Raw genomic sequence first — 27286 nt, 5'->3', positions numbered from 1 at the left:
ACATTTTACCAGATGCTCCTTTGCTCTGGGCTGAGACAGGCTGCCTGGAAACTGTTAAAAGACGTGCTCCAACTTCCAGTGTTTTCCTCAGTTTTGCAGTGACACAAACACCCTTTTAAAGGTTTGGGTTAAAAGAGGGATGTGTTTCAAAGGAATGCAAAGGAAGAAAATGAATTTTTGTGTTGTGTAACAGTCCAAACAGATATCTGTGTGTGTGTTTTAATCACGATACGGACAGGTCTGCCTCTGTGGTCATTTATGCATTGGATCCTATTCAGAGGACGTCAGGCAGGGCTACAACCCCAAACAGATGGACTAGTTTAATGATCAACTGAAATGGGAGGCAGCATTATCTGGTTTGAGACATTTTATGCCTAATCTTTAAAAGCTTAAATTAAAATTGTGATGAGTCCATGTTGCTTGCTCCTTCTGATCATGCATTTTGCAGAACCATGTTCACATTGTGATTATGTACCTGGGATTATCTGTGACTTTCACCCAAGCATGTTCTCAAGAAGAATGTGTCTTGACATATCCAAATGCATATCCACCATGGCAAATTCCATTCTCACTGTATATCACTATCAAACCAAAGTTTGTAGAACTAACTAGTCTTTATTTTTTGAGTTCTTCTTCTGCATGTTTCAAACATGAGAATTTTACTTGTCTGTGTTTCTGAATTCTCAGAAGCAGCAAAGTCAAATAGGTGAGATCTGTTTTCCCCTAAAGGTGAGGATTTCCTGCTGTATCACATATGGCTAACCTCAGTGAAGTTTTAGCTAATGAAGCAATGATAGTGTCAAACGCATTTCACGTCATTCTTTGAGAGGAATATAATGGAGCTGATTGAGGGCTCTGCAGACATTAAAGGCCATTCATGTGTTAGCAATATGGTTTCTCTGTGGTGCTGTGCCTTCAGGCTTACAGTTATGAAAGTGTTTGTAACATTTTCAAGGGTTACAGCATGAAAAAACTGAGCAATTGCATTTCCCAGAGTCTGTCAACTACTTATCTGAAAACCAAAAACCAGGTTCTCACATCAGGTTGATTTATTTATTACATAGCATATTACATGCCCATATAATGTACAGGGCACACAATCAATTGTTTTTCTGCTAAAAATGAGATTCAGTAACAACATATACTTTATTTTTCACACTCCAGCAAGTGTGCACCAGCATGCAATTTTATGACTTTGAAAGAGAAATGAAAGCTGGATAACATGTTTAACTTTATTTCAGTTTTATGAATGTCCAGATGTGCTTCTCCTCAGTAGATCCTGTCTGTTCCAATACCTAACTGCTAACAGACATGGCAAAGCAAGGAGAAACCATTGAGATATCTTGTGTTCCCTGTAAAAAAGTGTATTAAATAACACACTCCTAATTCACACACTTTAGAGACCACCCAGATATTTCCAGAGCTGCCATATACCTACAACTGTTATTTTTGCAATGTATATTCAAATGCATTAAGACTGAGTAAAACTAGACTGTAATTGTTGAAGGCCACACACCAGATTACATTGAATTCTGCTGTTTAGTAATTTAAAGAGATTCCAACCTGAGAAAACATTATTTTTTTTCAGTGTTTTGCCCATGATTAGTGCCTCAGTGAGGTTCTACTATGATTTAATTTACTGTAAGCAGTGTCATTTTATCAGTAGCATGCCACATGTATTGCCTGTGCATTTCCTTAAAGCCTAATTAACCTTCAATATTGCATGGGTTAGTTAGTGTTGAAGGCTCGAGTGCTGGGGTTGTTTTAGCTTGTGTTTCCTTTTAACACCGACCTTTTCAAATTCCCTCCTAGATAATGGGATACGACTTTTAAATGGAAGATATAGCTTTCAAAATGATTTAAGATAATAAGAGATAAAACAACAGAGGAGCTGAAAAAAACAGATAGTGTCTCGGAGTTAAAAGGAAAACAACTATCAGTGCCCCTAGCAATTGTATAATTTGGAGACATTTGAAAAAGACAGGTCTTTAGAGGAGGAAAAAATGCCCTAAACTGAACACCACTGCTTTGGGGTTGTGAATTTCAGCTGGTGTGAAACATGAAGGGTACAGATAAACTGCATCTGATGTAAAGCTTCACTGCATAGAGTTAAACCAGCAGAAAATTCGAGTAGGAGGAATGAGCTCAGGCTGGACCAAAACTCCACTTTGTGTGGCCATGGCAGCTTTGGTCCCATGTTACCAACCTGAATAGGAGGAATAGGCTTATACTGGGGGAAGAACAATTCTGATTGCAAAGGAAAGGTGGTGTGTGCACTGCTCTAATTTGTTGTGCTCTGGCTACATGAGCTGCTGGATTCAAACAGCTCAGAAAGACCCACAAGTCCCACAGTGCTGTCTGAGCTCTGCCTTGGGCTGCTGCTCCTTCAAAAATGTCTGGAGGACCCAGTCCAAGGTGATGATGGATGTTTACCAGCTGTGAGAGTCATCACGGGGAACTGCTGCTGCTCTGAAGGTAAGACCTGCTTTTTGGGGTAGAGGATCATTTTCTAAAGAGAGCAGTCTTTGGCATGTGCCAGAAGTATGCTATCTGCATTTTTATTGCAACTCTCAAGGTCTGATTTACAGTATTTAGTGCCATTTGTTTAGTACCCTCCCTTCCCTTTTTTAAAGGAAAGATGACTGGGTCTTTTGGTGGTGGAAACACCTGGAAACCATTACCTTAGCATACTCCAAAGGCTCAGATAACAGAAGGCGAATAGAAGTAGCACAAGTGTATTTATTTGGGTGTTTTAATCTTACACATTTAAAGCAAATCCGCTGATCATTTCAAACCTCAGTCCTGATCTGTGAAGGCTCAGAGTTGCCAATACTGTTAGTGTATGTGCTGATAAAGTTGTGTGTGTTCTCTGGTGTGCTGTCTCAAGGGAAAGTTGGGCTCAGGAGATGAGGTTTGACTTCATTTGCTCCATGTGACCTTAGTCTGCGGCTTGAAACAGTCTGCTCCTTGTTTCTCCCACTGTCAAATGAAGATAATGATTCATAGCCATTCTTAGGACAGCGCTTTGAAATTTATAAATTAAAATATTATTTATATTCAAGAGGTTCCCAGACAAGGAAAATGAATGATTTCCATAAATGCAATATATTTTTTCCTTGCATCATTCCAGTCTGGAATGTCATGTCTAGTTTCTGGCACTCACACACATTGAGGATGTGTGTGAGAGACAAGTACTTACAATCATTTTATGTATATAGAGTCCCTCTCTATAGCAGGCCTCTGTGTGTAACTTTCTGTATGTACCTGTGCATGTATAATAGATATACAGGATACCACGTGAAGTGAACATGAACCCTTCCCATCTCACATCTGTGGGCTGACTGCCTTTGTAGAGCCCTCAGATAGCAAAGCTGTGAGTTTGAAAGGTCAAAACTCACTCAGCCTGTTGCCTAGTGAAATATAGACATTAACAACTTTACTAGCTAAAAGGATGATGTAATGTTTGTCACAGGATGATGCCAGTGTGTTTACCTTAATACAATATTGAACTAAGGTCCAGCCTGCATAATTTTGGTTTCTGTCCAGATGATAATGAAAATTGCCATTGGGTGCCCAGGGAGCTCCACGGAAAAGCTTTCTCTTTTGCAAGAGCAGTTGCACAGGGCAACTGTGTATCTATGAAAGAGTCTAATATCCAAAATAACAAGATAACTCTTGCTGTCTGCAAACTGGGAACCCTCCTTCCCCGGTCAATGGACCAGCTTGGAAGCTCACCTCTGCCTTCTGCTGTGGGTCTTCAAGCTCTCAAGATCATTCATCAAAATGTCTTTCTTCCTGGTTCTCTGTGTTTCTGTATCTAGAGGTCTTCCTGCTACAGAAATTCCTGGCTGTCTTCGGTTTGACTGTGGTTGCTTTGAAAGGAAAAACTACCTTTTTGAATGGAATCAGTGTGCTGTTTATCTTCCCAGAGCCCTTACTTTGTTAAATAGCTTGAAAGAAAGTTCATGTTTTTTTTCTGTGTCTCTTGCTCACTCTTTTTCTTCATGCTTACCCTGTTCTGTTTCTGTACTGTTTGCTACCCTCATGTAAACTGTGTTTGGTGAGTGAAGGTAAAAATATGAGAGAGTGTTGAAGTGAATATAACAGAAATATACATTGTTGAGGAAAACGGTTTTGTTTTGTAAATCAGCTTGTTTGTTCTTGACTTTTTAGAAATAGCAAGAAGATTTTATATTGGAAAGGTGGTGAAAGGGAGACAAAATATGATGGTTAAGGGTGAATACTGGGAAAGTTGTAACTACACCTTCTACTAAATATGTGTTTGGTAACAAGAAACACAAATATTTGCAGATCTCCTGAAGGAGAAACAGATCATGGAAACCCTTCTTCCTTTCTGATTGCTGCAGGTTGGTTGAGCCACACTTGATCCAAACTTATGTAGATCTCAGTTCAGATCCCTCCATAAACCTGATCTTTGCAGTAAGCCCTGGAGGATGCTGGCTGCTGGACTTGACTCTGTCCAGAGCAGGTGGATATTTGCTACATAAGGGGCTGTGGAAAACAAAAAAGAAGCTCACTGCACTATTTCCATTTCACAGAAAGAACCTTCTTCTTTAGGGAATCAGAGTTTCCCAGTATAGTTAATTTCACAGCTGAGAGACACGATCAGGTTGCCTTAAAGCAGTTAAGAAATAAGCAAGAGTTTAAAAATCTATCGATCGCCTTTTATTCTGAGCCTATTTTTAGAAGGTGGAAATTTTAATATGCATGTTTTTTTCAGGGCAGGGGGAGAGAGAAGAGTAAATTTGCATTGAGAGGAGGGAGAATGAATAAATCTGAAATGGCTTCTCCTGATGAGGCCAGGGTAAGGAAATCACCTATGCTCAGCTCTGCAGAAAAGCAGGGCTGCTGCTGTCATTGTGTGGGGACTGTAACAAGAGGAACAGGAAAAATATGTACTCAAAATTGGCTGCTCAGTGCATTGGATGGGGATCCAAAATCACATCCCCTATCAGTAATTTATACCAAAGTCTGCCTAGTGTGAAAAACCAATTGCTTGAGATCGATAGAGATTTAATGACCTCTGAAGGGAAAATAAACCATTCTGCCAAAATGCAGAAGTTGCTAGCAAAGCCTGCTTGAGCCCTGGAGAAGAAAGGCCATCCTGGGGAGATGATGAGCACCCAGTGATGGGGTGCAGTTGGGATGCAGGGGGTCAGTGTAGGAGCCCTACTTGGCCAGTATTGAATGTATTAACTGCTGGATGTCTGCAGTATCAAAGGCTGTCAGATCCCTCCATCAGGATCTGAACTTCTTTTCCCTGACTGAAGTGGTGATGATCCACCTCCTGATGGAAGCCCTGGGCCTGAGTAAGGAGGAAAGGGAAGATGCTAGTGGAAGAGGGCACGTCAGAGAAACTCTATGGCTCTATGACTTTGAGATAGAAATGTCTCAAAGGCAGGCACCAAGAGGATGGTGCCAGACTCTTTCCAGTGGTGCCCTGAGCCAGGACGAGGAGCAATGTCCATAAACTAACACACAACGAGTCTCAACTCAGCATGAGGAAGAACTTCTTTACACTGAGGGTGTCAGAGCACTGAACAGGCTACACAGGGGGTTCTGGAGTTTCCCTCTCTGGAGACATTCAAACCCACCTGGACATGTTCCTGTGTGACCTGCTCTGGGTGCCCTGCCTTGGTAGGGGGTTGGACTGGGTGATCTGCAGAGGTCATTTCCAACCATAATGGTTCTGTGATTCTGATTCCTAGAAAATAACAGTCCTGGGGAGGTTTTAGTAGACTTAAACCCAGAACAAAGCTGATCTAAACAGTATTTCTAGCAGATCCAGATAATCTCCCTAACACTACCATTAGAGACCTCTGCTCAGGATTACCGACTGATTTCTTGTTTACACTGTGTGATGTTTCACAGCCAAGCAGAGGTGGGACTGTAAGATATTTAGCACTGGAGTCATGATGAGGCCCTGAGGTGCACTTCAGGAATTATCTGGGCTCTGGCCAAATAATACATTAGACAGTGGTGCATGTTTATTACCAGATTGTCTTGTAACTTCCTGTCTCTCGTTAAAGTTTCTGAGTCAATGCAAGTGGAAATAAGAGAGACCCGTTAAGCCATCTAGTCCATCTTCTGTCCAGTGCAGGATTCCTCTCCTGAGTTCAGTTGCTTATGCTTTGCAAATATAGTTTAAAATGTATCAAGAAATGCATCACTTCATTGATGAGAGTAATCAATACCCTAACAGACCTGTCGATAAGTTTTCATTTTCTTTTACATTTTTTCCTTTAAAAATATCATCCTCTTGCAAGTTATGCCCACTGGTGTTAACAGCCCTTCTGACATACATAGATGTCTATTGGAACTTCCTCTCTTCATTGCTTAGCCAATACATATATCTTGAGGTCCAGACTTTTGCACATTTGCCCATGATATATTGCTTTGTAAGTAGGCCTATTAAAATGTAGGGGAAAGGATGGAATAAGAATTGAAGTGCTACTCCACGGGAATAAAAGGTGCCCCAGTACACCCCTAAACTATTTTAATCTTTCCTTAAAAGTCAGCCTAGACAACCCCTTAGACACTACTGTTGCTCTTCACTGAACCTGCCCTTTTAGATGCTAATAAGGTACCCAGGAGTGAATTTAGTATTCCTACTGTGGTCACACCAAAGCCATATGGAGTGGAATCTTTTCTTCCCTTTTCCAGGAGGTGATGTCTTTGAATCTGAAGCCAAAAAATTTCCCTTTCTCCTTTTTTGCTCAGTTGCATTTAATGTGCTCTCTACTATCACCCTCAGACTTCTTTCAGCATTAGTTTCCTCGTTTTCCCTTCTGTGGAATAACTGAGTTTTGGATTATTTTCTCTAGATGTCTAGGCTTGAATTTCAAATTGAGAGCCCTTCTGTTATTTGCTCCCCATAGGTCATATATCATGTCATCAGCTATTAAGCACAATTCTAAATGTGGATTACAAGTTATGGATTTAATTTCCATTGATTTTCAAGGGGGAGGAAAGAACTGACAATTACCAACATATCTGAATTTAAATTCCATCCCTCTGCCATCAGCAGCAGAAATAATGGCAATATTATTCTTTTCAGCTTAACAAATGTCTTCAGAAATATTTACAGTTTAGAAATTGTAAACCTTCTCCTTAATAATCCAGAAAAGAGATCCTTTAAACCTTTATTTATAGCCAAATGAGAAGTAGAAAATGGCATATTTAGGGTATACAATCATTAAGTCTCAAGGAAAACAAGTATGGGAGCACTCTTCAGGATAGGTGTAGGATTGACTGGGAGAAAACTGTAGTCTAGTAATTATAATTCATTCTTAATTCAGGATGCTATATTTGGCTATGGTACCTGTAAAGTATTTTAAACTAAATTTACCACTGATGTGCACTGAAAAATGAATCCAATTGAACCACACATTCTCTAATGGGTGAAGCAATTTTGTCCAGTTCTTGCAAAAGTTGAAATAAGGTACGCAAATGTTGTTGGTTTCAAAAGTACTGCAGAAAAAGAAAGTGTCTGACATGCAGGTAAGAGTTCTCCACTCTTTTGTACCTAGAGGGAAAATTCATTAAAGTTGCCCTTGTGAAGTTGAACAGAGTTTGCTGCTTTGTCTGGATATATTGAAACACAAATAATCCACATTTCAGCTCCATTTTAGAAGGTAGGTATGTTCCTGGCACCAAAATTTCTTCTACTTCAGATTAATTCATGGGATTGGTGGAAGGACATGCACTTGGCCGTTGTCTACGGCACTTCCAACACTGTCACTTAGCTTTTGTCCCGGGGAGTTAAATGAGACTGTGCTAAAAAGAGTTGACCATCAACAGGTATTTTACTCCAAGATTCCCAAAAAAGGGCTTCCCCCTTCCCCAGTTCCTTCTATAGAGAAGGCTTCACACAGATGTCTGGGTGAGGACTTAAACTAGACCCAGTTTCAAAAATGAACTTACTTTTCTTTTTCCCTAAGTACAGCCAGAGTCTGAGATGATGCAATCCTGTGGGAATGCTATTGTGGGAATAATCTGTTGTATCACTCCAAAAATTGCAGTTCCTGACTTAATTAGCTCACAGAGCTTGAGATATGTAACACTGACCATTACAGAAAGCTTGATGATAAAGGGTAACGATGCAACACAAACGCTTTAAATTAACACAAGCTGTGCAGAAACAGACTCCCCAGGATGCTGTGTCTCAGTTTTAAGGAAATTCTCCCAGAGATGGGAGGTACTAGAATCTGTCCTTTAATTTGCCCTACTTGGACTGATTATTCCTCCTTCGTATGCTAACTTCCATTCCTCTCCAGGAATAGAGACAATTTTGCATATTTAAAACTTTTGGAAACGTTTTGAATATCCAAATCTTTTGATATTTATCCACACTAAATCTAACACAGACGTTTCCAGGCAGTGATGAACCTAATAACAAATACAGCCAAGTAATAATTAGCCACAATAATATATTGCAATAATCAAACTGTAGTAATACCAGCTTGATGTGGAGAAATGGAAAGAACATTTAAAACCCAAATGTGAGTTCCATAATAAAAGTACTCCCTGCCACTCTGTAGGAATGGCTACAAAAGATATGGCAGCATCCAAAACCATGAAGTACTTGGCCTGAGTTTTCATTTTTTAATGCAGTTGTCAAAAGTCTCCTTGAAGAGCAAGCCTGGTGCTTGGAAACACATGGGAGTGCTACTGTGGACATTGTGGATGAGAGCCCATGGGAGGAAGGTCTGATAGAGGATGGGAACCAACACATGTGAACTGGAATGATGTGAGGTAAAAACATGGTGCAGGGCTGAAGAGCAGGGACAGCAGCCTCTGGATGCAATCTCCATTACAGGAATAATAGTGGGGAGCATGTACCTACCCCTCAGGCACTCCAGCTTGTAACTCACTGTGTATTAAGCTCAAGCCACCGAGAAGGGAGGGTTCATGCTAAGGTGCTAGACTGTGCAGTGTCTGAATTCTAATGGCTGTGGCTCAGACACTGGTTCCCTCCTGTCGACTGTCTTGTCAAGAGATTGTAGCCCAGCAGACGGGTGGTAACAAACAGCTGGAAGGCAAGAACAACATTTACTCAATGAATGTGAATGAGAGCCCTGCTTTAAATAAAGTTGCTGTCTGCTGACATCAGTACAATGCCATAAGGCAGTGACTGCTGCACTGGTTTTGGATCTGAGCTGGGGAATGAAGCTTGCACAGGTCCATCTTTCAGTCCATGCTGAGATGTCATTGGGGTTTAACATCTTGCTTGCAGGGGGCACCGTATAGGCCCAGGGCCCTGAATCTTGTCAATTGTATTCTTCGTTTTTTCTCATCAGATTTTGGGACCTATCAATTCAAAGTGGAAGATTTAATTGCTAAAAGGTGTGGAAGCTAGCAGCAACAGAAAATAGCTACATATGTTTATATGTATATATACCATGGACATGAGACACATAATTTATAGCCCTGATTGGGGTGTTCAGCTTAGACACTTTGGACTGACTCCCTGGGATGTCAGTAGAGCCTGTTCCTTGATGTGTCAGTCTTGTATGGCCATCTTTTGAGTTTAGGCTCAGTGATTACCTAGGGACAGACCATAATCTTACAGGGACAGGATAAGTCTTTCTTCACATGGAGAAGAGGCCAAGCTATTTTACATCTGCAGTCATAGCTCACGTGAAACCTTGGGTTTCCCTTTGGGATGAATGAGAGAGAAAGAATTCAGCTAGGATCTTTGGTTTTAGAGAGGCCTTCTTTTGTAACTACACCAACCATTGCCTCCTTCAGTACCAGTACTGTAGTTCTATAACCAGAAGAACAGTTATTAAGTAACTTTAGTGCTGTCTGCACCTTCCCAGCAAGCTGAATGTTTTTGCTGGCTGTGTGGTAAATAAAGATTGTAAGTATGCCAGGCTAATGAAAGCACCTGTATCTCCAGAAAGTCTATTTGCAAGTTGTAATAGATCTTCATTTTGACTATTTTCTATAAATATAAACTCATGAGAATTGAAGTACTGAAATACTAAAGTTTCCCCAAAACACAGTCAGTTAAAATGAGCCAAAGAGTTTATCTTCTTTTAGCCAACTGCAGACTTCAAGAAAACAACTGGAATTCTTCTGAATGCAAAATCACGACATGTAATGCAGTGGCTAAATACTGATACATGTTATTTAGTTTCAGAACCTATTTCTTACATATATTTTACTATCCCTCCAGGTACCCACAGTCTTTCTTGACATTCTCCATTTTGTGCAACCACCTGGATCAGGTGGAAGTGAAGTTGCCCTGTGCATATTTCTGTTACATTGGCAGAAGTGCCCCAGGTAAGCACACTTTTTTCTGGCTTGTGTTTCATTACCTTCCTGAGCTGCCTTTCTGGAGGTGTCTGTTCAAGTGAGCTTGAGCCAATGGAACACCAGGCACCAGCCTGAAGATCTTGGCTTAATGGAATCATCATGCCAGGTACATGGGAAGCCTGGTGACAATGTGCTGAGCAGTGATTTGGAGCGTGAGCTGTTCCACCAGCTCCAGGCATGCCAGGCCCAGATGAACTCACTGAACTTGAGGTACGGAGCCACCCTGTATGTAAGCAACAGGATGCAGGGGTTTTGCTGTGCAAGAGGTGTCCAACCATCTGCCATGTGCCCTGCATGTCTGCTTCACCCCACAGCTGTGTGACTGCTCAAACACAACTGTTGTGTGCCTGTGTAGCAGTAAATTTCCCAGAAGTAGTGCTTCCTGCCTGAAACTGTGTGCATGTGTGGGGCAAGGGTGGCAGATTCCCAGTAAATGGAGTGTGTGTCACCCAAAGACAGATGCTTGTAAGATCTCCAGATACAAAGCCTCAGAAGTTCCAAACCAGAACCCTGAGGAAACTCTTTTTGAGAAAACAGTGAACAGTCAGACCCAAATCCCAAGAAGACTGTTACCCCTCTGGAGGCAAGCCAAAGAAAATGTTCACACCAGCATAAACCCAGGGATTTGGTGTTATTCTACTGGCAGTGTAGTCGGTTGCCTGGCTGGAAAACCAGATGAAGGAGGAGTGCTGCATCTTTGTCTTCTCATGCAACTTTTGTTTCCAGAATTGTGGTGATAGGAGGAGCATCTTCAAAATCTCTGCCAAAACCAATGACTATATAGGCAGAAATTAAGCACAGCTGTGCCTAGTAAACATTACCTAATAACAGCTCTGTAAGACTCCATGAATTGGGATCTTCTTACAAGTGATGCTGCAGCCTCATATGGGACTAATTCAGACAATGAGATGCAGGATGCATGTGGCTGCCCAACACTCATGATAGACATGGTAGATTTTGTAATCTCCTGTATGCTCCTGATATTTCTTTTCTCTTTCCTTAGGCTTCTTACTTTACACACATACCCTGCCTAGACTGAACTGCTGTGTCTGCTGGTTAGTAGCAATTTTGCCAATGACTTTTTGGGGACTGAGATATAATACCTGGTGTATGAAATTCTTTCATACCTGTTGCATAAAATAATTTCATCCTCTGTAGGCTCTCTCATTTTGATATATTGGAAAATGAGTGACATTTACTGTCTGTGAGAACTGCCTGCCACGTTCTCTAGGTATGGTCTACAGTTGGCATGCAGGCTGTAATTAAAAAAACCCATTATGCACTGATCACCAAAGGAGCATTTGTTTATTTTGCCTGCAGCTCAAGTTGGCCATTTCAATATTGGTCTAGCTATAATTACATTAATATAAATAAAGCTGGAGTGTCTGTGCTTTACCCAACTGAGGGCTACACTCGAGTTTTGGCAGAGCCAGAGGGATGAATCTGATTTGTTGAACAGATCGATCAGATCGCAGCCAGCCTCGTAATGCAAAGGTGATAACCAGAGATGCCAAAAAGAGCTAGCCACCGACAGACTTAGATCAAATAGAGCCTTCTACATGGAGCCCTGTGGTGCACCAGTGGCACCCACGCTTCAAAGGCAACCCACAGGAGAAAAGTGAGCCAGTGACCTTTGGTTTTCCATAAGGAAGCACAAGAGATTGCTGTTGGGTTTTCCTAACTTCATTTGGTACAATAGTAGGAGTATACAAGTCATTAGAGCCTGAGATGGTTGGATTTGCCTTTTCTCTGTTTTGTCTAGAAGCTTTCATGGAGGAATTCTTCCAGATTCAGAGCTTTCTCACGTTTTCTGAAGGGCCAGATGTACATGGGGAGGGCTGTGCTGGCAGGGAACAGGCTTCCAGCAGCAGACCCATGTGCCAGTGGAACAAGCTGAGCTAGTAAAGCACAGCCCTGACAGTGTGTCTGGCCCCAACACACCATACATGGATGGAGGCTGGCTCCACGACCAGTTTCATGTCCCCGACAGACATTGCTGAGTCAACAGAGCTGTGCCAGGTGGACCTGGCCAAAGTCGTTTTGCTGTTCTCCTGCAAGGCATTTGAGCTACACAGGTAATGTCAACACCAAAAGCATCAGCAAACTATAAATGCTCTGACTAAGAAATCCCTGTTCCTATTTCACTTGCACTTCCCTACATGTGTCCCTGTGACATTATAATCCTGCCGGTCCTCTGGTGTCTGGCTTGGAGTATTCTGGGGAAGAGAAGTGATAAGATTCAAGCTTTTAATGAAAAGAAAAGAAAAAGGAAGCCTATAAATATGTCTAAACTTGGCAATTATAAACTCTAAATGGGAAAATAGGCAGAAGCATATTGCATCTTTTCTCCTTTGGCATCTTTAACAATACCAGGGGAGAGCAGCTTTAATGAATGCTGGGACTATCCACACTGTGGACACAAATCCAGACCCTGACTGCACATTAATTTTGTTCTGACCTAAGTGAGGTCCCCATTCTGCTTGTTTGCAGGACAGGCTGCATTCCTTGCTGCTACCACCACCTGTGATGCTAGTGGCTCTTGCAGCACCATCATTTTTGCTCTCCCACTGCTCATGCTCCTGATCTTCCACCCCTATAGAATTACAGAATGGTTTGTGTTAGAAAGGACCTTAACATCATCCAGTTCCAACCCCCTGCCATGGGCAGGGACACCTTCCACTAGACCAGGTTGCTCCAAGCCCTGTCCAACCTGGCCTTGAACACTGACAGGGATGGGGCAGCCACAGCTTCTCTGGGCACCCTGTGCCAGCGCCTCAGCACCCTCACAGGGAAGAACTTCTGCCTTAGATCTAACCTGAACTTCCCCTGTTTCAGTTTGAACCCATCACCCCTTGTCCTATCACTACAGTCCCTGATGAAGAGTCCCTCTCCAGCATCCTTGTAGCCCCCTTCAGACACTGGAAGCTGCTCTGAGGTCTCCACGCAGCTTCTCTTCTCCAGGCTGAACAGCCCCAATGTTCTCAGCCTGTCTCCATACAGGAGGTGCTCCAGTCCCTGGTCATCCTTGTGGCCTCCTCTGGACTTGCTCCAACAGCTCCATGTCCTTCTTATGTCAGGGACATCAGGACTGCATGCAGTGCTCCTTCAGCTTTGCAGCCACTGCAGTACCCCAAAGCTGAGCAGGAACTGGCACTTGAGAACTTGCCCCACTAACAGTAAGGCAGCAAGGAAAAGCAAGAAGAAAAAGGATACTGGCAATCAGTGTCAGCACATCCTTCTTGCGTACTGCCTGTCTGCAGAAACCACTGCTGAAGGATGATGCAGGGGTGGGATAGAGTGCCCAGCAAGGACAGGGCGTAGGGATGCGCAGGATATAACCCAGGAAAGAAATCCAGAGGAGTCTGCAGCCTCAGATCTCTCTGAGAGGAGCATGTGAGGTCATGCTCTTTGCCAACCCCAAGCACTGCTCCTTTCCACATATGCAGCCAGTTTTGGGGTCAGTCTTCTCATGGTTCTCCCTACGGCAATGCAGCAAACACATCCCAAGTGCCAGGGAGCTGCAGCATTAGTTGCTGTATCTTCCTTGATGAAACTACTGATGTGCTACAGAGGAACTGACAATTTTAGATCACTACTGGGGGAAAACATGTCAAAGATTAACTTGTCGCACTGTAGTGCTGGTGTCTCATGCAGCAGCGAAGGAAGAAAAGGCTCCACACTGCACTGAATCCACTTTTGTCTTTGCAGGGTACTGGCTGCTTCTGTTTGAAAGGCTTGCATTGTATCACTGTTCTTTTTTATCAGGTTTCCCATGGTGGTCAGTGTTACATATCTTACATTGTTTGAGCTAATTAAGCCAGGGAATCAGGGAAAGCACATTTCCAGTGGGGATTTATTGCCAAAAGATATTTCAGCTGAAGGGGAAAAAAGGAAATCTTATTTTTTTGTCCAGCATTTCTGAGCTGTTTCATAATATTCAGCGTCCAGCTTCATGGAAGTAAACTGACAATGGTGTCAGGAAGTTTGAACTTGAGCAGTTTTCCCTTGTTTTGTTGAATTTAAAAGCACTGTAAAGAAAGCAAAGGATTTGTATAGCCACAGAAACAATAATGTTTGAATCATCTTGGAAACAGAATTAAGACACATTTGTTAATGATTTACACACAAATGCTTGTTTGCTCTCAAGGTGCTTTGTGCCTCTATTATTTGCACCTACTTCTGTGTTTCTTTACAAGTGATCTACATCTTGACTGGTATGTATTTAGGGTGCTGGTAGGGTGGCATGGGTCACTACTGTCTGCACCAAGCCTGGTTGTTCACAGCAGCATAAAGTGGTGCTTAAAGTGGCTGATGGCAGTGCTGGAGCCTACCGTCAGCTGCCCATGGGGCAGAGCCTTGACTGCAACAGGCTTGTCAGCCCAGCCGAAAAGGGAAACTCTGCTCTTACGTATGGGATATTGCACATAGGTTCATTGTTAGGAAATCCTGTGTGTGAACAAAGCCCTGCTTTTCTTCCAGATAATATTAATAATCCCTGTCGGTAGGACTGGTGATGATGACAGTTTATTCATTTTCACCAGTAGGTCTAAAAGGCTTTGCTGAAAGAAGTGAGGATGATTATCCCCTGCCTGCCAGGGGAAACGTGAGCAACTGGGGAGTGCTGTTGATTATTAAAGGCATCCAGTGTTTGGGATGAGAAGGTCCTGTTTCCAGCTTTGTGTAATTTCTCTCAACCTTTGGCTGTTCGGCATGAAATTGTCTTCAGATGTCTTCTAAAGTGTGGCTTGTTACTTTTTGTTTTGTTTTCTTTGGGTTTTTTGATAGGTAGTTTCAGCTGAAACATTTCAGCTCTCCCAAATATAATGAAGAACAGGGGTTTCACCCACAGAAAAATAAAAGGCTGGCAACTTTGTCCTTAGAAAACACTGGCAGTGCCCTTCATATGAAACAGGGACTGAAGGTCTCATATCACTGTCCTGTCAAAGAAAATTTACTTAACTTCTAGGCCTCTGACAAGCTGCTGTTTGCACATGCAAAAGGTTGGACTTGATGATCTTACAGGTCTTTTGCAACCTAGTTGATTCTATGCTGGCCACAGAGGAGAGGGCTTTATCCAAGCTCCCCTCATTTTTGGCTTGCAACAAGCAGGCTTGAGAGCAATGTATCATCACTATCAGTTAATCCCTCAGGCCAAGTGAGAAGAGTCTCAGAAGAGATTCCAGCTTTGCTGATGGCACATACAGGTGGCAGTGTGAAGCTGAACGATAGCACCTCAGTCTTTCCTAATTATTTTTCTTAAAAACAGGAAATTACATGACAAAGCTGTTAAAAAGATTGTGTTGAGATGGAAAACTCAGACACTCAGAGTCAAAGAGGAAGAACTCCACGGTTAAGGTTCTCTTTGCAATCTCACGCCAGTCCCTTTGTGCAGATTCTATTATTGTGATCCATCTTTAATTAAATGACAATGCTATTTTTTTCCCTAAGTCCCCATTCTCATGTAGTGCACAGGATGTCTCTGCTGTTAAAATTAATGAAGGCTATATTATGAAGCAAGCTCTTGGCTGCAGAGTCCTCACCCAAGTGCTCCTGTAGCTGGAAGAAACACAGCCCATGAGGCAGGAGCTTACGAGAAAGAAGATTACATGGTGCCTTAGGAATTCAGCTGTGGGATGGCATACCTGCTCCTGCCACTGCATCTATACACGATGTTGTCCAAATCACTTAAAGCAGGCTTGTCATTGGTGGGTGCTTGTCGTGGTTTAAACCCAGTCAGGTAATTCGTTCGCTCACTTCCCCCCCTTTTCTTGCCCTCCCCCTGCTCTCGGAGGGACAGAGAGGAAAATCGAAAAGAATGCAACTCCCACGGGTTGAGATAAGAACAGTTTAGTAACTAAGGTATAACACAGATCACTACTGCTACCACCAATGATAATAATGATAAAGGAAATAACAAGGGAAGAGAATATAACACCTCACCACCAGCCGACCGATAACTTGCCCCCCCCAGCCCGACCAAGCTCCGACCGATACCTCCTCCAACCCTGCAGTCTCCCAGCCCTTCCGGCTAACTCCCAGTTACATCCTGGGCATGACGTGCTGTGGTATGGAATACCTCTTTGGTCAGTTTGGGTCAGGTGTCCTGTCTCTACTTCCTCCTGGCTTCCCCTCCTCCCTGGCAGAGCATGAGGCTCACAAAGTCTTTGGCCAAACCTAAACATCACTATCAGCTCTGTTCCCAAGCTGAAAGTCAAAACACTGCACTGCACCAGCTACCAAGAAGGGGAAAAATGACTGCTACTGCTGAACCCAGGACAGTGCTAAACACAAATCTGTCACTTCCAGTGCCCTTGGCTTATCACCCAGAGGCTCCCAACCCTGCTGCTGCTTTTGCCATGCTGTTTCCTATGTTTTTTTCCTGAAAGTAAACCATCTAGACTAAGTGTAAGGCAGGTGGATTCAGATAAGTCTGACATGAATGTTTGTGGATAGAAACCTGCCCTGGTGCATGCAATTAACCTTGAGGGTGACAGAGGTGGGGAGAAAGGTGGTGCAGAGCTTGCTGCAATGCTTCCTACTATGGTTTGACTGAAAAACTCCCAGCTCTTACAGCTGTGTTCTGATTACATCTCATGTCTTTAAATCACATGGATGGGCTCTTTGAGTGCTGAGCTGATAGAAAACAGGACAAGCCACCTGAAACTGCCCCTGGAGATCGGAAGGAAGACGAGTGGTGCATAAGGAACAGTCTGTGAAACCAAACCATTGGAAGAATACCTCTGATCTGGTTGTCTTCTGTCATCTCCTTTCCACCATGAGGAAAGGCAAGGAAAAGCAAGAGGAAGGATGGAAAGAGCACTGAATATTTCTTTTATTCCACAGAAGTTTAGGTGCTGAACTTGTTACAAATTTTATGATGTGCAAAAGGAGCTCCTAATGTTATTACCCCATTTTCCCTTTCTCTCCATTCCTATTATATTGAAGTACATTAGGAGCCTGGTGATGAGTGCTGGATGCTTGGAGAATAAGAAGCAAGGGCTTTTCTCAGCAGCATGTGGGCAAGTAGGAAAACAGCATCCCAATTATCTTCCCTGGAATAATAAGGCACAATCTGAGTGCAGACAGCAGAGCAACCTTCTGGGCTGTGAGCAAGTGAGGAGCAGCAGCAGCAGTGTGGCATTTTCCTGAGGCCATGGTCTGAGACTGTTGCTGCAGCCTTCACAGAATCACAGGATCACAGAATGATCTGGGTTGGAAGGGTCTGGAAATCACCCATTCCAACCCCCTGCCAAGGCAGGGCCACCCAGAGCAGGATACCCAGGCATATGTCAAGGAGGGTCTGGGATGTCTCCAGAGAAGGAGATTCCACAACCTCCCTGTGCAGCTTGTTCAGTGCTCTGACACCCTCAGTGTAAAGAAGTTCTTCCTCATGTTGAGGTGGAACTTGTTGTGTGTTAGTTTATGGCCATTGCTCCTTGTCCTGTCTCTGGCACCATCCTCCTGGCACCCGATTTTGAGATACTGATCTGCATTGATGAGATCCCCTCTCAGTTTGCTCTTCTCTGGGCTAACCAGGCCCAGCTCCTACAATCTCTCTTCATAAGAGAGATGCTCCAGACCCCTGATCATCCTTGTGGCCTCTGCTGGACCCTCTCCAGTAGCTCCTCGTCTGTCTTGTGCTGAGAAGCCCAGAACTGCCCACGGTGCTCTGGATGGGGCCTCATCAGGGCAGGGCAGAGGAGGAGGATCACCTCCCTGGACCTGCTGCCACACTCCTCCCGATGCACCCCAGGGGTGTTCCTGTCCCTCCTGACCCAAGGCACAAACTGCCAGCTCATGGTCAACTCATCATCCACCAACACTTCCAGGTCCTTCTCAGCTGAACTGCTCTCTAGTGGGTGAGCCCTCAACCTGTGCTGGTACCTGGGGCTCTTCCTCCCCAGGGGCAGGACCCTACACTCACCAGAGGCTGCACCAGCCATGGCAAACGTGACCCCGCTCCATTATGGAACTGTGCGGTGCTGTTTTGCTTTTGTGTTTAATATTGGTAATTATGCAATTTCTAGACAACTTCCCTGTCATAACTAGGGCAGCAATGCTGACAAAACAGGCTTTAAATAAGCACTTGTCAAAGTAACAGCTATTTTTGTTTGCCCTATTTAGCGCCGTGTTTAAGGTCTACATTGGAAATCTCAGATGATTTTAAATACATGGTGCAGTTACATTATCATTGCATCACTATATTCAAAGATCCCCGGAGCCTGGAAAATAAAAGTGCTTTAACAGAACCTTTTGGTAGTTTCTGGCTGCACATAAAGGTCGTTGCTTTCGCAAGACCTGCTTGAGTGCCAGGAAGCACAGACAAGCTTAGGGCTGATGAGCCCTTCTTCAGGCTGTAAGGACTGCTGGGCAGGAAAGATTCAATACCCTGGTTTTTCCCATCTCTGAGTCTTCCAGAGGGTTCTCCAGTGGAAAAGAAAGAACAAACTCACCAACGCAAGACTTAGCAGTCCTGCTGTTCCTCAGGTAAGAAACAGAGAGCAATCTCAAAGCTTTGTTCATAATTAAGAAAAGACAAGAAATCCCTTTCCTTTCCTTCATGAGCCCTGCCAAGGCAATGGTTTCCATGCTCCTCAGGCACTGGGCTGCCTGGTTTGCCCAATGCTGGGAGCAGGGAGCATGGGTACAACTTCAGCACATGGTGAGAGGTTTCTTACCCAAGGTGCTGTGAAGTGGCCAACTTCAAGGCCTCTCCTGGCCATACAGCAAAGCAGGGATGAGCACAACCCAAAATCCATGGAGACTTGCTCTTCAGGAAGGAAAAGGGAGACTAGGTGCCCAGTGATATGAGTGTGACAGTAATTGAGTGCTTCCTTCAGGAAATAAAACCACCAGCCAAGCACAAAAGGACTGCACAGTAACACATGAGAGCAATTCCATACTGGTTTATTTAGGCTATTCCTTTTTCCTTTCCCCTCTGTCTCCAGACTATAGACTTCCTATAGCCTGTCTATTCCCAGGACATTTGTGGTGTGTTTCCAGAGAGCTTCTGGAGCTCTGCTAGGACAGCCTCACACAGTTACCTTCAAAAAGCTCTGGGGAGGAGGAAAAGGGTTCAGGAGGATCCTTGCTACCTTTATGCAGGTAACAACAGGAGTAACAGCATTTAGGAGCCCTGTGTTTTGAGCAACACCCTTGCCTTCCCTCCCTCTCATTGCTACCAGCGGATGCCAGAGAGACAGCCAAAGCAAACATAACACTTGGGAAACAGTCTGTATATCCAAAACAAAAGAGGTTTTCTTTCATCAGCTGTTTCCTGTTGTCAAAGAATAAGTTATTGCTTTAACCTTGAATGTTTTAGTGCACAGAAACATGGTAAATTTTTAAACTTTTTGAGCAGAAATGAGTTTTAATATATGTATTAAAATAATCCTGGTATTAAAATCGTATCATACATACATATGTATTTGTCCCCATTGCATTCCCTCTCTCCTCTGGTGCAGGGGGTAAAACAAGGGTAAGTCAGCAGCTTATCAGGTTGGGCAAAAACGCTTTAAATGATTGCAATTTAATGGCACCTGCCTTACCCCACCAACACTGTTCTGCTGCGCTGCTGGAAGTGTAAGGGAGGCTGGTGTGCATGCAGGGCCACCCCATGTTCCTGGAAATCCCTGGCTGCTTTGCTGTGGCTCCCTATCTCCTGACTCCTGAATGAGCTCCTGCAGCACTCGTCACCCACTGCTCCATAGGGTGAGCTAAGAAGCCAGAAATAGCCTCTTTTGTGATAATACGGGGCTCTGCCTATGAAGGCAGCATTCTGGCATCCCAGATAAGAGGTACACAGTCTCCTCTGGTTGCATGCTCAGCCTGCTCAGGCTTTCTGTGCTGGGCAGAAGGCTCATGTAATGCTTTTCATTATATGCAGGTGCTGCTGAAAACACCTTTCCAAGAGATGCTCTTGGTGGGGTCTGATGAAATCATGGCAACAGTGGATGGGGAATAGATCTACCAAGCTAAAGAGCTGCACAGTTGCCAGGGCAAAGGAAACGGAGATTCAGGCCCTGCTGTCCTTTGTTTCCAGCTTGGAAATACTCTTGTCTTCACCAGGGGACTGCTCACCCAGGTCCTGCTGTGGGTACAGGGTGATGGGATGCACCTTCTGCTGTCCACCTGCAGGAGCAGGATTTGGGTGAGAAAGGGGGGTGAGCTATGAGAAAAGGGAATAGTCCCCTAAAAGTGTGGGAGCCATGGGCTGATCACCCCTGACCTAGGGAGGCAGACGTGATCTCTGAGATGTGATAATTGTGCTATCTGACAAGCATTAACGTATAGTCAGCTTGGCTGAATTGCTGGCTGTAAATCCATCATGAGCAGGCCCTGGCTTTTGGAGCGCTTGGAGGGGGTTATTTTGTGCTCCCCTTTGACACCTGTGTTTGTATTTACATGAAATTATGGTTCTTGTGCATGGATACCCCATGTAACATCACCAGGTGGATGGGGGTGCTTCTTTGAGTCCTGGCTGGCTCCTTTCTGTGTGGGAACAAGTACAGAGCCTACTTCTGTGAGCTTATAATAGGTATATTCCAGAGCAGGGAAAACAGTGACCAGGGTTAGACAAAGCCTTCCTTCAGTAACCAGGTCAGTCTGCACCTTGGGATTATGTACTCTGCCTCCAGAGATGGTGCTGATTAGGAAACCCTTGGGAAAGTGGAATTTCCTGCTACTCTGGCAGCTTCTCCTCCTGCTACAAGAGCCTCTGTGCTTCTCCTGGCACTCTGAAACTGGACACTAAAACAACCTGTCCCTTCCATTGTAGCTTTATGGGGGAAAAAACCCTAGAGGATGTGCCATAGAGCTCTCTGGGGATACCTGCCACAGCCATGTGAAGCACATCTCACTGGTGCTGCTTTGTCACTCATCTCTGCTAGGACAGAAACTGCCATGGGGTCACCAGACAGTCAAAGCACCGCAGAATATTCTGGACCAGATGAAGGTGAATGCTGATGCTTGGTTTGTAACCATGGGATTTAGCACGTTTGAATACCTATTATTAAATTCAAGTGTAAATAAGGCATAGATATGAGCTGATAAGCACATTCTAGGAGAAAATATTACTAGAAACACTGGTTGCTTTAAGATTTGATAATCATGTAGTCTAGCAAGGGTGAATTAGGACAGAGTCAACCTGCCTAAAGTATTAGCAGCAGACATATCTTGAACAGACCTTTACTTTTGGAGTATTTACAAGGTGGAAAGCTGGTTTTGTGGAGCAACATACTCTTGGTCATGAAAACAGTGAGCCCCAGTCTGATTCTTTAGCATGTGCTATACCCTGATTTCCATCAGAGTAGCCCAAGAAGACCCAGGGTAAGCAGCAAGCTTGTCTGAAATTCAGCTGTTCCATTTTAACTCACAAGTGTGTTATTGCAGGTCTCACTCGTTAGAGGTGAGGAGCTTATCACACAGCTGAGCCATCTGCCAGGGCTCCTGTTAACTCTGTGAGATGCTTTCCTTCCTCAAATGGTGGCCCATCCAAGGGTTTTTGTTTGCAGTCTCAGCAGGGGTGGACTTCCCAAGCCCACCAGCAGCTGTACTTGAGGTGGGCCTGTTTATTGCTGCTTTGTTGGTTACTGGAGTGCTGATTTTCACAGTACAATGACATTGGTTCATAAGGTAGGCACTTACCAGGGTGATGGGCACCAATGCTGTGTTTATGGCGGTTGTAATCATGATGTGTGTGGCTCTGCTGTCATTAAATAAGCAGGCCTAGAGACATTAAGCAGCATTTTGCTTCTTCTGAGTTTGTTCCACACATTTTTGGCTCAGAAAGGCTCCTATTTCCTTCTACTTGTATCAACCTATGAGCACTAATAGGAGTTAAAAGTCTAAATGGTCTGCTGGGCCTTCAGTACTTGTCAGATGTGTATCTTGGATACTTTTGCTTTTACTTTTCATTGATTTTAATTTCTTTCCTGTAGGATTTCTTTGGGAAAGGGATCCTCTCAAATCCCATGTGCGCTGTGCTTGGGAGGGAAGGGGTTTGCAGATGGTGCCTCCAATGGCAGCAGGCAGGAAGGACTTGGCAATTCCTCACTACCTCCTTGCAATGGCATTGATCTAACCAGGAAAATGAACAGGAGTCCCCACATCCTCACCACCATGTTTTTAACCAAAAGGTAAGTCTGCTGATTCCTCTGACAGACACAGGCCTCCCCAGCCTGCAAGCCCAGTTCTTGCAATAGATGCAGCCAGATGTATATGCAGGGAAGCTCTTTGTGCATCAGTGACCAAGGAGAAAAGGTGTTTTTACTGGATCAGCCAAAGAAAAGTTTTTCTCCTCCTTCCCTAACGCAGCTATGGCACTCTCTCGTGCCTGAAATCCCTGTGTCTTATCACAAGTGAAAAGGGAGCCCCTTGTAAAACATGTATGAACTTTGCAAATGTTATCTTAAGCATTTTATTCCAGCATGCATGTCATCAAATGCATGGGCCCTTATAAAACACCCGAGGGAGCAGAAGGCCAAAGGTGGAGCTGAGTCTTGGCTTGAGATATTAGACACTTATTGGTTGTATTTCTCACTTCACAGCACAGAGATGAAATGCTAAGCAAAAAAAAAAAAATCTTATTTCTTTAATAAGGGAATGTCTAGACTCCATTCTTTCTAGTCCTGAATCTGATAATATAACATCAACATCTTGTTCTTGGCATTTTAAGTCCTCTGCTGAAGCAACGCATTTATAGCTCCGTACCCACTTAAAAACCAGTGGGCCAAACAAGTTACTGAATAAGCCCAAGTGCTGTGGTTTTACCTGGGGATCCTTTCAGTTAAATGAGAATGCACCAGGATTTGTGGTTCCCCCAGGGAGCAAGACGAGAGGAAAATGCCTGTGCAGACGGGGAGGGAGAGCTGGGAGTCTTGTGAAGATGGAAAACACGAGCTAGAATCATTCTCCTTCCCTCTTGAGCCACGTTTTCATTTCAAACGCAGCACTGTCCTTTCTCAACTGGGTGTTTAGAGTCTGGTTTGAAACAATTATGATCATCCACATGAAGCACTTCATACTTAAGACTGTGTGGCAATAGTGATTGAGAATTCGTGTCTCCCAGGCATGGGGTAAATGAGCGTAAATAAACCATAGCACCACTGCTGCTCAAAGATGTGGCCTTTTATGTATTGTCACAAGGGTAGAGTGCCACATTATTTTTTAGTGTCTTCATCTTGTGAGGTTACCACATGTAAAACTCAGGAAAGCTTTTGTTGCAGAGCCAGGATCAGCCCTAACAAACACTGGTGGATCAGCTGCCAGAAGTACTTCTGCTTAGCCCAAGTGTATGCGCTACTGGTGGCATGGAAAGCACTGGTCCCTAGACCCCATTCTGAGCAAGGTCAGCCTGGCAAGTAGACAGATTCTCCTTGCATGTTAAATACTAATGAAAAAGAAGGGGAAATAAATATTTCAGCCCATCTCAGGTGTAATATGCAAAAATTCATAGGCTAGGCCAAACCCTGAGATCTCAATCCCTGTGACAGCCAGGAGGAAGCAAGGCAGGGACTGTGGCTCTCCCAGAATATGTTTCCCTTAGGTTTCCTTCCTTTCTGCAGGTGGGATCCTTTCAGACTAACCCACCTCTGTGAAAGGTGACTGTTAAAAGCACAGGGGAAAAGAAAAAGATGATGTGTTATTTCTGGGGCCAAAAATAGGGATTTTGTAACAGCTCCCCAGAATTCTCCCAGGGCCAAATAACTATTCCACTGACAAGCCTTCTCTTTCCCTCCACTGTGTGTACTGACCAGCCAAAATCTGATGGCTGTTAAACACAGACATTCACAAAATGGAGAGATCAGCTTGCCTGGTGCTTTCAATGAGCCACCTTGATCTCTTGATGATGCTGTTAGATATTGCATCTTTCAGCATGAAGAAGACAGGGCTGGAGGGGTGAGGTGATGGGTGATTTTTGCCAGAGGATGGATTGCTTGTCGCTCAGTCCCATGCTGAGGGTTTTTATTTTTAGTCTGGATGTTGGCTATTGGCAATCATGACTGTAGTCTCTCAGAGCACTGCTTCGGGTGACATTCATCTGGAGAATGTTGAAACATAGGGGAAATAATTATAAGCAGCAGCTGCAAGACATTTTTCACCCCAAAGGACACAGAAAAAAAGCCAGCACAACTTTGAACCATGAGAGTTCAGCTGAGGATAGGAGCCAACCCTTTCATCAAGCTAGCACAAATCCCACAAGCTGACAGATCTGTGCAGAGCAGTGATTTTTGAGCAGAGTTAGTCCTGATCTGCTGTCTCAACAGTGGATTTGGGCTGGGATCATGTCCCTGCTCCTGACAACAGGCCAAAGTGTGCCTCCTCCCCTGCTGAACTGGAGCAGCACCATGGCCTCTCAAAGCCATGGGGGCTCTCCCAGTCTCATAGCCTGGACTCAGCACAGGTCAGAGCTGCTGCATCCTCCCAGGGAGCAGGAGCAGAGAAGCTGCAGTTGTGGCTGGAATTTTCTTTACTCTGTTCCCATGCCTGTGGGTGCTGACGGTAGGGAAGGATTCTGGCTTGAGCTCCTCAGGAGTCTTCTCACATCAGGAGTGTTCCTTCTTTACAAATGGAATGTTATTTCGCTGCTGGTGCAGAGTCAGGGGTATCCCACCGTGATCCCAAATGAGCAGGGCAAGCTCTGTGCTGGGACTGAGAGGTGCCACCCAAATGTCCACTTAAACCAGGTTTGGAACTTCGTACTGGAGAATAATTTAGGTCAGAAAGGACCTTCTTATCCAGTCCCCTGCTCAAAGCAGGGCTAACTTTAAAGTGAGAGCAGGTCTGAATGGCTGGTGTCAGGACACAAGGGCTGTTGCATGCCTGTCTGCAACCCATGGGGGACAAGGGCATCCAGAGGCAGGCTGTTGAATGACAGGAATAGGATGTGTTTGGATTCACCCTGGAAAAATACTTGTTAATTTGGATACCACAGAGACTAGAAGAAGAATTTGCTGTGGTCTTTCCTGCTCTTGCATTATCATGGTCTTCTTTGCCTGGCTAGTGTTCAAATCATGCCACTAAAGCTTTCCTGTTGCTACTCAGGTTAAAGCTGAATAACAAAGGACCAAGCTACCCGATGAACCCACCATGCTCCCCTGTTCTGCTGGGGCTGTTGAGACCTGCAGCGCAGGATCCAGGACCATGCACTCAATGAAAAGGAAACTTGATGGAGTCTGAGATGGCTGCAGCTCTCTCAGCATACATGGAGTTTACAAGTGAAGTCAGTGTTAAAAGATGCATTAGCTTAGAGGCTTTTCTAGGTTCTTCCAGTTTAAGGATATGTATAGCTAGCTAGTTAGTCAGCCAGCCAGCCAGCCATCCTAGGCTGTTATTTTTCAAAGACCCAGACATATGTCTTTATATACATACATACATACATGTCAGCATTTTTGTAACCTAGCATTTATAGGATGCAAGACACCTCCCAGAGCTAAATCTGACATAGTAAACCATTCAGACATTCAGAAACATTCATTAGATTAGAATATGCATGAAGGCTTTTGCTGTTTCTGCTGTTGAAAGCGAAGTTCAGTCCATATTAGTCTGGTTGTGCTATTTTGCACTCACCTGTAGGCATCTGTGCTGCACACACTTCGCTCTGAACCGCTGGAGGATTATTTCCCACTTGTAATCAACTGCAGGGGAACTCGGAGTGCTGGGGTGAGTGGGGGGAATGGCAGGAGAAGGCACTGAAGCTTTACTGGCACTTAGGCAATCTCGTCCCAGCTTGAGCTAAAGCAGAGCTGTGCAAGCAAGCACAGGTTCAAAGTGCAAACAAATACGTGCTTGAGGGCTCCCTGTGGGGATGGAAGGTGAGCAAAAACAAAGGTAGAGACATGGTAAACATACCCAGCCTGTCTGGAAGGAAGAACAGGTTTGCATAGGATGGGATGCTGGGAGGACGTATCACCATTCTGCTTTCTGAACTCTGGCAAGTCATCTGAGTTTCCATCCCTCTCAAAAGACAAGCAGCATATATCTGATTGACAAGGGATAGAGGTTTATATAGTTAGTGTCTGTTAAGTGTGTTGACTTATACATAGCCTAATTCCATCATCTCTGAGGCTTTCACCAAGGTGCAGGGTGAAGACTGTGTTAATATCAGTGAATAAGAAACTACCACTTTCACAGCAAATCTAGAGTCTTCCTCTGAATCTTATGCTCCGTCCGTATGTGTATATACACACATGCTGTAATGCATATATATCTGGTCTCCTAACAGCAGACACATGGCATCAAAAGAACAGTGAACAAACTAGGAATGGGAATGCTGTGCTGCGGGTAAACTAAGGCTTCCATGGGGTGAAGATGGATATTTTCAGTTTTCCTAGGTGTAGGTCCATTCAAAAAAGCACTTACTTGAGATGAACCAGTTTTTCTATAGAGACAGATGGGCCTTGTTATGTGATTCCTTTTCAAATGGAGGCTCCAGCATGAGGGCATTTTGGGACCCCAGGTCTTTTGAGAGGGGGGAGAGACACAGTTCCCAATCAGACCAGCAAGGGCTCCCTGTTGCATTCAAATGTCGACTGTGAAAAGCAAAGTGAGTGAAGTTTTGCTTTGCTTGACTGAGCTTTACCATAGCAGTTATTGTTTTGAAAAGGGAAGCAATACCTACTACATCTCCTGGGAAAGTGAGGAGCAGCTCGCTTCGGAAGAGACAGCTATTACAGTGAGGTTCTCAGCTTAGTTTTCTATTTCTGGCTTTATGTATTCACATCTGCTTGAATTTCCCCTGCAATAACAGCTCTGTGATTAAAAGACAAGAAGAAATGGTTCCGGAGCGTCTGGGGATAGGCAGAAATGTAATTATTCATGTATTGATACATAGTGAGGTAGGTATTGATTTATATAGGATATTAAATGCTCTGGAGCAGGGGAATGAAATATGATTAGTATTTTAAAAGAAGAAATATTACCACCTTGTTTTAAGCACCTGAGG

At 44.1% G+C, this 27286-nt stretch overlaps 2 long non-coding RNA genes across 3 annotated transcripts; one reads left to right on the top strand and one right to left on the bottom strand.

The window, feature by feature from the left end:
- The first annotated feature begins 651 nt into the window (after nt 1-651).
- LOC134162897 (uncharacterized) lies at nt 652-12622 on the top strand. Of its 2 annotated transcripts, XR_009964481.1 has the most exons (3): nt 652-2475; nt 7551-7655; nt 10202-12622. It is a non-coding gene; the product is annotated as an uncharacterized LOC134162897 (long non-coding RNA). The 2 variants fall into 2 exon arrangements; XR_009964480.1 differs by lacking the exon at nt 7551-7655 and having other exon boundaries at nt 652-2541.
- A 10121-nt stretch (nt 12623-22743) lies between these two features.
- Nucleotides 22744-26298, bottom strand: LOC134162883 (uncharacterized). Its single transcript, XR_009964474.1, has 2 exons — nt 26194-26298; nt 22744-24382 (listed from the first exon to the last, which is right to left on the bottom strand). It is a non-coding gene; the product is annotated as an uncharacterized LOC134162883 (long non-coding RNA).
- Between the last annotated feature and the right edge of the window lie 988 nt (nt 26299-27286).

The sequence above is a fragment of the Pezoporus occidentalis genome, unplaced genomic scaffold (genome assembly GCF_034315485.1).
Source record: "Pezoporus occidentalis ecotype Australia unplaced genomic scaffold, CSIRO_AGI_Poc_V1 ctg193, whole genome shotgun sequence".
NCBI classification, from domain to species: Eukaryota; Metazoa; Chordata; class Aves; order Psittaciformes; family Psittacidae; genus Pezoporus; species Pezoporus occidentalis.
Note: the sequence above shows the minus strand (reverse complement) of the source record. Positions and strands in the feature narration are given on the sequence as shown.